The sequence below is a fragment of the Protobothrops mucrosquamatus genome, unplaced genomic scaffold (genome assembly GCF_001527695.2).
Source record: "Protobothrops mucrosquamatus isolate PMUCROS unplaced genomic scaffold, P.Mucros_1.0 scaffold_66, whole genome shotgun sequence".
Taxonomy (NCBI): Eukaryota; Metazoa; Chordata; class Lepidosauria; order Squamata; family Viperidae; genus Protobothrops; species Protobothrops mucrosquamatus.
The window spans coordinates 194,201-203,886 of record NW_015386142.1 but is presented as its reverse complement, the minus strand read 5'-3'; the positions used below and the strand labels follow the sequence as shown (position 1 = coordinate 203,886).

The following is a 9,686-nucleotide window of genomic DNA, read 5'->3' as shown; positions in this document are numbered from 1 at the left end:
TGTCTGTAATTTCCTGGATCCATTTTTTTTCCTTTTTTGAAGATGGGAACTATCAGCTCTTTTCCAGTCCTCTGGTAGTTCCCCAGTGCTCCAGGATCTTTGAGATCACATCTGCCAGTTCCTTGAGAACCTTGGGGTGTAATCCATCTGGTCCTGGTGATTTGAACTTGTCTAGGCTGGACAGGTGCTCACCATTTTCTTGCCTATCTCAACTTGTGTTTCTAATCTGTTTTTTATGGTACTGTTTTTGATAGGTTGGACTGTTTTTCCCTTTGTGTAAAGACAGATGCAAAAAACTAGTTAAATAGTTCTGCTTTCTCCCTGTTGCTTGTCACCTTCTTGCCACTTCCCCCCACTAATGGATCAATCATTTCCTTAACTTTTTTTCTTTACTCTCTTCCTCTATCTCCTCTATCTCTTCTTTACCTCCTATCCAGAGGCATGGGGGCGCACTGGTTAGAATGCAGTATTGCAGGCTAGCTCACTGCTCACTGCCAGGAGGTGATTCTGACCAGCTTAAGTAGACTCAGTTCAAGGTCGTAAAATGAGGACCCAGATGATTGGGGGTAATATGGTGACTCTAAACTGCTCAGAGAATGATGTAAAGCACTATGAAGCGGTATATAAGTTTAAGTGCTATTGCTATTGCTATAAGCTACTGAAAGTCATTATAGCATTGGGCAGCCTCAAAATTGAAATAATATAATTGTTTTATGCATCTTTATTTGGGTAAAGTGGTCTGTGATGTTCAGAGTAATGTTAAAATTCAATGTTAGCCTTTATGAAAATTTTAAGTTTAAAAACTTAAGCACAATTTGAGTATATAAATGCTATTTAAAACAATGTTCATTTAATCCAGTGATTTAGAAAGCAAATTCTTAAATATAAGAGTGCATGCATTATCAGTTTATTTTGCTAATAACATTCTGGAAATAATGATGATACTGATGATGCAAAAAGAATTGAGTAGCTAATAAAATAGAAGTGCTGAAAGTGAGGAAGTGTGGTTTTATATGGAAGTTCACATTGTTACTTTTAACTCAGGTGTGTACATTAGGATGACTTAACTTAGATCTTCCAGTAGTGACATTTCAAATGAAAATGTATGTAGCTGTAAGTTTCCCATTTAGATTAGATCAATGTTTCTCAACCTTGGCAACTTGAATATGTGTGGATTTTGTTTCCCAGAATTCCCCAATCAATATGAATTAGATCATTGCCCTGCCTTCCCAGACATTATTTGCTGCTGAGAGATTTTATTTATTTTCTGTGTATTCTGTGTATCTTGAGACAGTTGAATGAAAAATATTTCTTCAGTAGCACAATATACATACATAAACCAAACTTGCAAACTGCTCCACAAATTTGGATAACAACTATTTTAAATATAGGACGTTTTTAACTTGGGAGGCTCATTTAGGCTTTAGTTAAGCTAAGAAGCTGAATTTGTATTAAGTAACAAATTGGAACGAACAAGAATTCAATTCAGAAGTGTTTCAAGTTTCTTTCTTTCATACATACTCACATGCAGACATATTGTTAAGTAAACATAAAAGAGAAAATAGGCTTGATTTATGTGGCCTCCATTTGCCACTAATTAAAATTTCCAGTAGATTCCCACAAATTACATAAAATAATTTTGTCCATGGTAATTGCTGCAAGGATATTGTATGTTCACTGTTGGAAAGTATACACAATTCTTTCTGCAGAAGAATTACTAATTAAATTCTTAGATTCTCCTTCAATGTCTAAAATAATTCTGTGCTTTAAAAGAAAAATCTAACACAGAAGTTAATCTAACTTGGAAACCATTTTCAGTTATAACTCTGCATATATCTTAACACAAATTCTTCAATTGCTACGATAGAAATTAATGTAATACCATTTTATTATTTAAACCATATTGAATATTGCTGATGATATTCATATATTGGATTTTAACAATGATTGTGTATTCTTTAAAACAATATAGTATATTCAGTTATTTAAAATCATTTTTATTTTCCTAACAGCAATGCTGGATTATGATTATGGTAAAAAGGAACCATTTTAGGCCAAATTATTTCAAGAATCCTAAATGTTGTACCCCAACACCTTTGAAATGTAAAGGGGAGGACAGAAAGAAAAGAAGGGTGATGAATTAAAAAGACACATTTTTGGTATGTGGAAATTTAAAAATATGCCAATAAATTCCAAATGACTGCAGATAGAGGATTATTTAGCGTATCTTACATTTGCTATCATTGGTGCTGGCTGGGAGAACTTCAGCTTGTCAGTAGCAGATAAATGGGCCTGAACCTTGCTTTGATTCATTATCTCTGCTGCAGTAGTTCATCTCCTCAATTGCTAGCAGCAGAAAGAAAGACCAGGCTTTCATTTTCTGTTCCACATTGATTTTTATATTTCCTTTATGTTAGATGCCCTGAGCATAAAGAAAGAAAGACACAATATGAATGTGATACATTCATTGGGCTTAACAGCTTTAAGGGACCTTTTTTATCCATGATTTTTCTGGCAATAGGGCACATGATGGAGACACAGAGTAGTTGCATCCTTCTTTATTTGGTGGTTTATTAGCTTCTATATTTAAATCCACTAATTTATATTAATGTAAAGATTCACTCGAGCTGAACTAATCACTTTCTTGTTTTATGTCTGTGTCCTTTCCTCAGCAATATTATCGAAGTGGTTCGCCCTTGTTTTCTTTCAGGGTTTTTTTTCAACTTCCCTGTCTGGTTTTTAATCCTTTAATTTCCTGATAGTTTTCCATCCAGGCACTAAGTACCTAAAGATCTGGCTCTGGCAGTTAGCTTGGGGCTCCAATGGGAGAGCATATCAGTGGTGGTGGTTGATAGATTAACAACAGATCTCACCACTTTCCCCCTCAGGCTTCCCCCCTCTTCATTTTAATTGGGCCGCAGTGTTTGGCTTTTTGTATTAACTTATTACTATCTTTTAGCTTATACAGGTTTTTTTTATCTTACCACAGAGTTCCCCTGTGGTAAGATGGGTGGCCAGTAAATTTTACAAATAAATAAATAAAATAAAATAAAGAGATACCACAAAGAGATATAATTTTTGCCAGTCAGCGATGAACTGCAGTTTCATGCCTTCCACGATTTATCTAATTGAAAAGTATATATGTGAACTTACTTAATTAAGAGGAGGTCATTCAATGTGGAATATTGAAATATCCAGTGCCCTTATACAGCCTTTTCTTTTTCTGGAATGTTCCATTACCTCCTGTTCTTATTAGAGAGCATGTTGTTTCTTCAATAGCTGTTTTGGACCTCTTTTCCAAGACTTTTTTTTCTCCTTCTTCTTCTTTCCCTTCTCCTTCCCTTCCTCCAATTGTATTTATGCAATACTTTGCTGTCCTTTCAGTTCTCTTATACCTTCTCTTTGAGTGTGGATAATCTCATCTGATTACATGGGAATTATTCAGAGAACAAGTTGCTTTACAGGTAGTCCTTGGCTTATGATTATAATGGAACCTAGCATTTCCATCATATACCATGAGTGTCACAAGTTGAGGCACCGGCATAATTGATCTAATTTTATGACAAATTTCAGTGGTAGTAAATGTGGGTTTCTGGCAAAAATCATTGTAAATCATGGTCACATGACCGAAGGATTCTGCAAATGGCCGTAAGCTCTGTTGCTGAATGCCCAAAATGCAAGCACTTAATTGCAAGGGGTGGGCTGGCCTTTGTAATTTTGAATGGCCACTAAGTTACTGGTCGTGAGTCGAGGACCACGTGTAATTTTTAGAATTTAAAAACAATATCTGAAGGTTATTGGGAACAGGTTTGTTTTGGTGAAAGTTTGCAACTCAAGAATTCGTAAATAGAGGACTGTCTGTAATGGAATCCAACAACTCAAGCAGGGACGATACAATGTTTCTGAGAAGGGAAGTCAGATTCCTTCAAGTATTTGCAGAGTGACAGAATAAATAGGTTTCCAAGTTTTAAAAACTTCATTGTGATCTATATTATATATACAACTCCTGTTCACAGAATTCAATAGTGAATGGAGATAACTAATTATTAATATTCAATTTTATACTTTATGTTTTGGAACATTAATCTGTGTGCCTCAAATATTTAGGAACAATAGTTTAAAAACTAGAATAAGTTAACTCATACGGACAGTTTTCCGATACTTAAGTTGTATTAAGTGTCTGCATTCCATGTCCTCAGATTTTGAGAAGCTTTGCACATAATAAATCTTTATCAAATAATTGAATTTATAATTCTGTTGGTTTAAGAGAGTCATGAGCATAATTATTTTATTTGTGTGCCTCAAGAGACACTTCAGTTATGTCGGAGTGAATATAAATCGTCTCAATATTCTTCATAGCTATATTGACTAAGTGCTTTGTTTTAAGAAACAATATTATATGACAGCTTGCTTTGTTGTTTTTTTCTTTCCTTTTCTTTGTTTTGTTTAGAGCTGTAAATAAAAGTTGCTTAATTCACTTAAGTAGTTATCTTTAAAGATATTCAGATAATTTAAAGTGCTGATTGCTTTGTTTTGACAGCTTTACCCATTTACAGATTAGATTGCTGAGAAAATTAGAGATGGATCTGGGTTGTGGGTATTCAAATGATTTTTGGAACTCAGTTGTTGCCAAAATAGATACTCCTGAAGAACTGTATTTATCAATTCTTAAACTCTTTCCTCCATACTTAAATATTTTGTCCTTATTTAAGCATGGAGAGGACACTGCCTCTCTTCTCTGTAGAAGATAGGCAAGTGGGCAGTAAAAATTCATGAAATTTGTGGTTGCCTTCTCCTGTAGTCGCTTTCTATGTCAGCAGCTGAAAATGTAAATTGTCCTAAGGATGCAGTTGTACATTTTGTATTTGTGAATATAAGCCTAGTATGGACATTTATAAAAGAGTACTAGTTACCATACCACCAAGATGAGGGAATCCTATCATGAAAGAGTTAATTTCTTCTGCAAGGGCTGCCCACTCACTCCCAAATTCTTGCCTCTACTTTCTTGAGAAGAGTAGTGATCCTTTGATAGCTTTGGCCTCTGAAAAACACAGCCCTTTCATGTCTTAATCTCCCAAGAATATTGTTCAACTTGATGTGAAATATTCTGTTGGTCATTGGGCCATTGGGTCAGTGAGTAGTCTTACTCTGGATTAAGTTACTGATCAACAATTGACAACTTTATCACATTAATCAATTACATCTGTGACGGGCAAAAACCTTTTGGTCATGAGATTTTTAACACTAGTGCAGTGCAAAAAAGGAACAAAAGCTGAAAGATAAAATGTTCCAGTGTTCTCTGGAATGTTCTTTCCCCAGAATAATAAGTTTTCCATATCTCTAGTTTACAGAGTAGGTTTTTTTTTAATGTAGTATAAAGGCATGGATGATTGAATAGAGGAACTGGAGGTGGTGATAATTGAAAAATTAAATTAATAATTTTAGCAAGGCAGTTGTAAAGTATTTGAAGGTCCCAATCTCTCAGATTTTGGCTGCTTTATGTCTCTGAACTCCAGCTTCAGTTTGGCCTATGTATATTTTCAGAAGAAGTTCTGGGGATATAAATTACTAAACTTCTTGAGATGTTTGAGTTTGCTGGCAAATTTTTATATTTACACTCATTGAAGAAAGAAATTCCAGGAAGCAATCTAGCATATAAAATAGCTCTTTTTTGCTCATTTTTAAAAATAGAAGCTTCATTTGGATGTCAGACTACTTAATAGATAATCCATTCTATTAGACATTTTTGGCTGGGGAATGAACACTTTAGCCTCCATTAATTGAGTTGAGATCAATTAAAGCAAATGGAAGGATTTCAGATAAATGATCTATTTAGGCAGAGCATAACAATTGCTTTCTTTAGAAGATCATAGTAAAAAGCTGGAAAATATACCCTAAAACTGAACATTAAGACAGCTCAATGATATTTTTAACAATCTGTTAAATTAAAATGATCATCATAAAAAGATAATTGCAGTTTAGCCAGTGAAATCCTTGGTGGCTTCTCTTTTCAAATAAATCTTGCCAACCCTCCCGAGTAAATTAGATAGGAAATTTGACTAATTCTACTTTATTGTAGACTGCAAAACCGAAGCTTTGCAAGTCTGATGTACAAATCTCTACAGCCACTTTTAGCCAACCAGTCAACCGGTCCTTCCTAAGTTTCTTTCTCTGACTTTTAAGCCGCTAAGAGCTCTTATCTGTTGGAAATCAGCACCCACCCACCCTTCTAGAGAAGGAAATATTTTGTGGGATATTAAAAAAAAAGGCAGAACATTATATTTCCCCAAAGGAATAATGGAAAAAAAATCTTGGGCAGAACACCCGCCCCTAGTCTCCTTCCCCCAAGCAGGCCAGCTTTTAAAAATGCAGATTTGGGACCACCTGTTCATAAGCAAATGCCTTCAGCCACAGCCCCAGAGAAGCAGGACATGACCTTTACGACATAATAGGATTAACCCACCACCAATAGAATATCAAAGGGGCACAGTCAAGCTCAGGTCAATATTCCTATATTGCACAAGAACAGGAACCTCAAATACAAAACCCCAAAGAATGTATAAAAGCCCACCTATCTCAACCCCACTTGGTCAGCTGTCCCAGAACCACATGCTGTTGGTTCTGTTATTCAATAAATAAAGCCTTCCTTCCAAACAGTCACCATTTTATTTATTCCCGGGTTGGACTGGACTTGATGATTTTTCTTTTAACATATCTAATCAGTCCCTTGGCAGCATCTCTTCCCCTCATCCATCAAGGTCATTCTCACAGACCTTTACAATTTTCTCAATAATTTGTTTATCTGAGGAAAACATCTACTTGGAATTAACACGGTATTTCCTCTTTTAACATCAATCTTGCCCCACCAAACTTAACAAAATTTTAACGTATCTATTAATATCCAGCATGATCTTTAATTTTTTTTAGCACGTTGATTTCCATATACGTAAGAATATGTGGTCCTAAATTTGTAATAAATTCTGTGAAATCTTTGTTTATTACACCTATATTACACGAAGCTTTTTTTGGATTTCTGTATCTGTTTTTACAAAAGACAGGGCAAAACAGGACTGCTCTAATACAAAGTAAGTTATTGATCCAAAATTCCTGACTCAGCATTATAAGAAGTGGATACTGCTGAGGACTTTTGAAAAACCTTGTTCCTCCTGTCTTAGTTCAAGCAATTTACAAAGATAAATTAAGATAGGAGATTCATTGTTTAGAACAGGGGTATCAAACTGCCGGCCCGCAGGCCAGATGCGTCATCCGGAAGTCACGTCCACCCCATTGCCGGCAATGGCAAAACCGTCTCGATACATTGCGCGATGTCACGCGACGTCACGAGTTTGACATGTCTGGTTTAGAAACACAATATCTTAGTGCTTTCTCTAAGACTAAGCTGTGGACATTAACAACAAGCTGAAATTAGCCAGCAATCGGAGTCAAGTACTAGAAAGGCTAACATAGTTCTGAGTTACATTAGAAGAAGCATAGTAGAAATGATGCATGACATCCTTATTTCCCTCTACTCGGCACTGATGAGATCACACTTAGAGTATTGTGAATATAGGGACTGTATTTCAGAAGAATATTAATAGACTGGAAGATGTTTAGAGGAGTACAGTATGATACACTAACTTTGAGGACATGCTGAAGGAACTTGGCATATTGAGTCTGGAGAAAAGAGACTGAGGGGAAACATGGTATCTGTGTTCAGGTACATAAAAAGGGCATTATATGGTCAGGATTTATTTTTTATTTCCTTAGAAATTAGGACCAGAAATGATGGTTGTACTTTACAATTGCTTAGATTTTGGACATAATTTTGAGGAAAGATTTAAACAACAGTATGGGTAGTCCTCAACTTATGACAGGTTGCTTAGGGACCATTCAAAGCTACAATGTAGTCTGAAAAGGGGACTTAAGGCTGGATTCAAAGTTCTAACATCTGAGCCCTCTTGTGGTCAAGTGACTGCAGTTTGGGTGCTTTCAACCAGGCCACATTTATGGCCATTTGCAGAGGCCCCATGGTCACACAATATTTGATATTTTTGCCAAAAATTGGCATTTACTTCTGGTTTCTAGCAAAAATTGTCCCATAGTGAACTATAGGTTTGCTTAATGATGGACACAAAGTGTCATGACATAAGACGGAAATTGTGGGCTCAATTATTTGACCATATTATGGTCGCAAGTCAAGGACTATCTGTAGTATAGTTTATAGTTAGTTGAATTTGTGGTTGGTTCTTCATTGCTGGAGGTTTCTAAGGAGAGGCTGATTACTATTTCTCAAGGCCGGTTTAATTGGATTTTCTGCACATCGCAGAGAGTGGAATTAGATATTCTTGGATGCCTGACAACTCCACAGTGCCATGATTTGATGATCAACGAAGGCATAAAAACATGTTGAAAAATGGACTCCAAAGAATTAGTATCTCATAGTATTTTTTTTAGATCAGTTTGGTGACGTCGGACTAGAAATCTGGAAACCAAGTTCTAGTCCCACCTTAGGCATAAAGCCAGATAGGCAACCTTGGGCCAGTTACTTTTTCTCAGCCCTAGGAAGGAGGCATTGGCAGACCACTTCTGAAAACTTTTGTCAAGTAAACTGCAGGGACCTGTCAAGTAAACTGCAGGCAATCTTCAAGAATCAGAGATGATTGATCAGAAGAGAATGGGTGGGTGGGAAGTATCCTTTTAACTGTGAAAATCTTTGCAGGTTTTGGATTCTCCATCTCTAAGTTAAGGCCAGCAAATCTCAGGGTTCTTCCAATTTCCCAACCTGTCTTGCTGTGGTCGTTAAGTGAATCATGCAGTTATCAAATGAAGCTTTGTTTTCGGAAGATCCCTGGGAGGGTAGGAAATATTGATCATGTTACATTTGGACACTGCAACTATCATAAATGTATAGTAGTGGCCAAAATTGTGGAAACGTTTTGGAAAAAGTGTACAGTAGAAATGCCACCTTTGGTTAAGTTTCCACCAATTTTTCTTCTAATTTCTTTATAACTGTAGCCTTGTTCACTTAATAATACTATTTTACATCGCTTTCTGGGCAACCAGTCAACTCTTTGCACGATTATTTTAATTTTATTACATTTTACAAGCTCACTAAATGAAAGAACACAAAAAAACCCAACCAACTTGATAGCCATCACATAACACACTGACAAATGTCCTCCTCTCAGATTCAATACATGACATCAGTAACTGAATCCTACTGTGATCTGATCGGCTCATTGCCACAGTAAGATGACACCTTATTGGCTCTCTAAACACTCATGCTCATTGGCTACAATCAGATGAAGGAAAACTACCTGATATCAACCTAAGCAAGTTGTGCTTCCTTTTTCTGGTTATTTGGCTATAACTTTTCATAGAATACAGTACAGATAATTGAACAAACTTTGTTGCATTACATACTTGATTAAATTATCTTTCCATTGATATATAATTCTCCAGCACTGGAGATGGAGGATCCACCCACGGGTAGTAGACTGTATTCCTGCCCAATCAGATTAAGTCAGCCAAAGTTGCCACGCCCGTCCTGGACCCTAGATTCCAGTCTTGACTTAATCTTGCCCATGGACGGACGTGTAACTCTGGCTCTCAGGCAGGTATAGTCTAGACCATAGGAGAATCCTCCACCTCTTTAGCTATTTAGTCCAATTCAAAATTGGGAACTG

General features: G+C 36.2%; 1 protein-coding gene across 1 annotated transcript in view; it reads left to right on the top strand.

Moving 5' to 3' along the window:
• The window catches only part of DDX10 (DEAD-box helicase 10), a 146,945-nt gene that overhangs the window by 66,790 nt on the left and 70,469 nt on the right, over nucleotides 1-9,686 (top strand). The gene's annotated exons all lie outside the window — the stretch shown is intronic.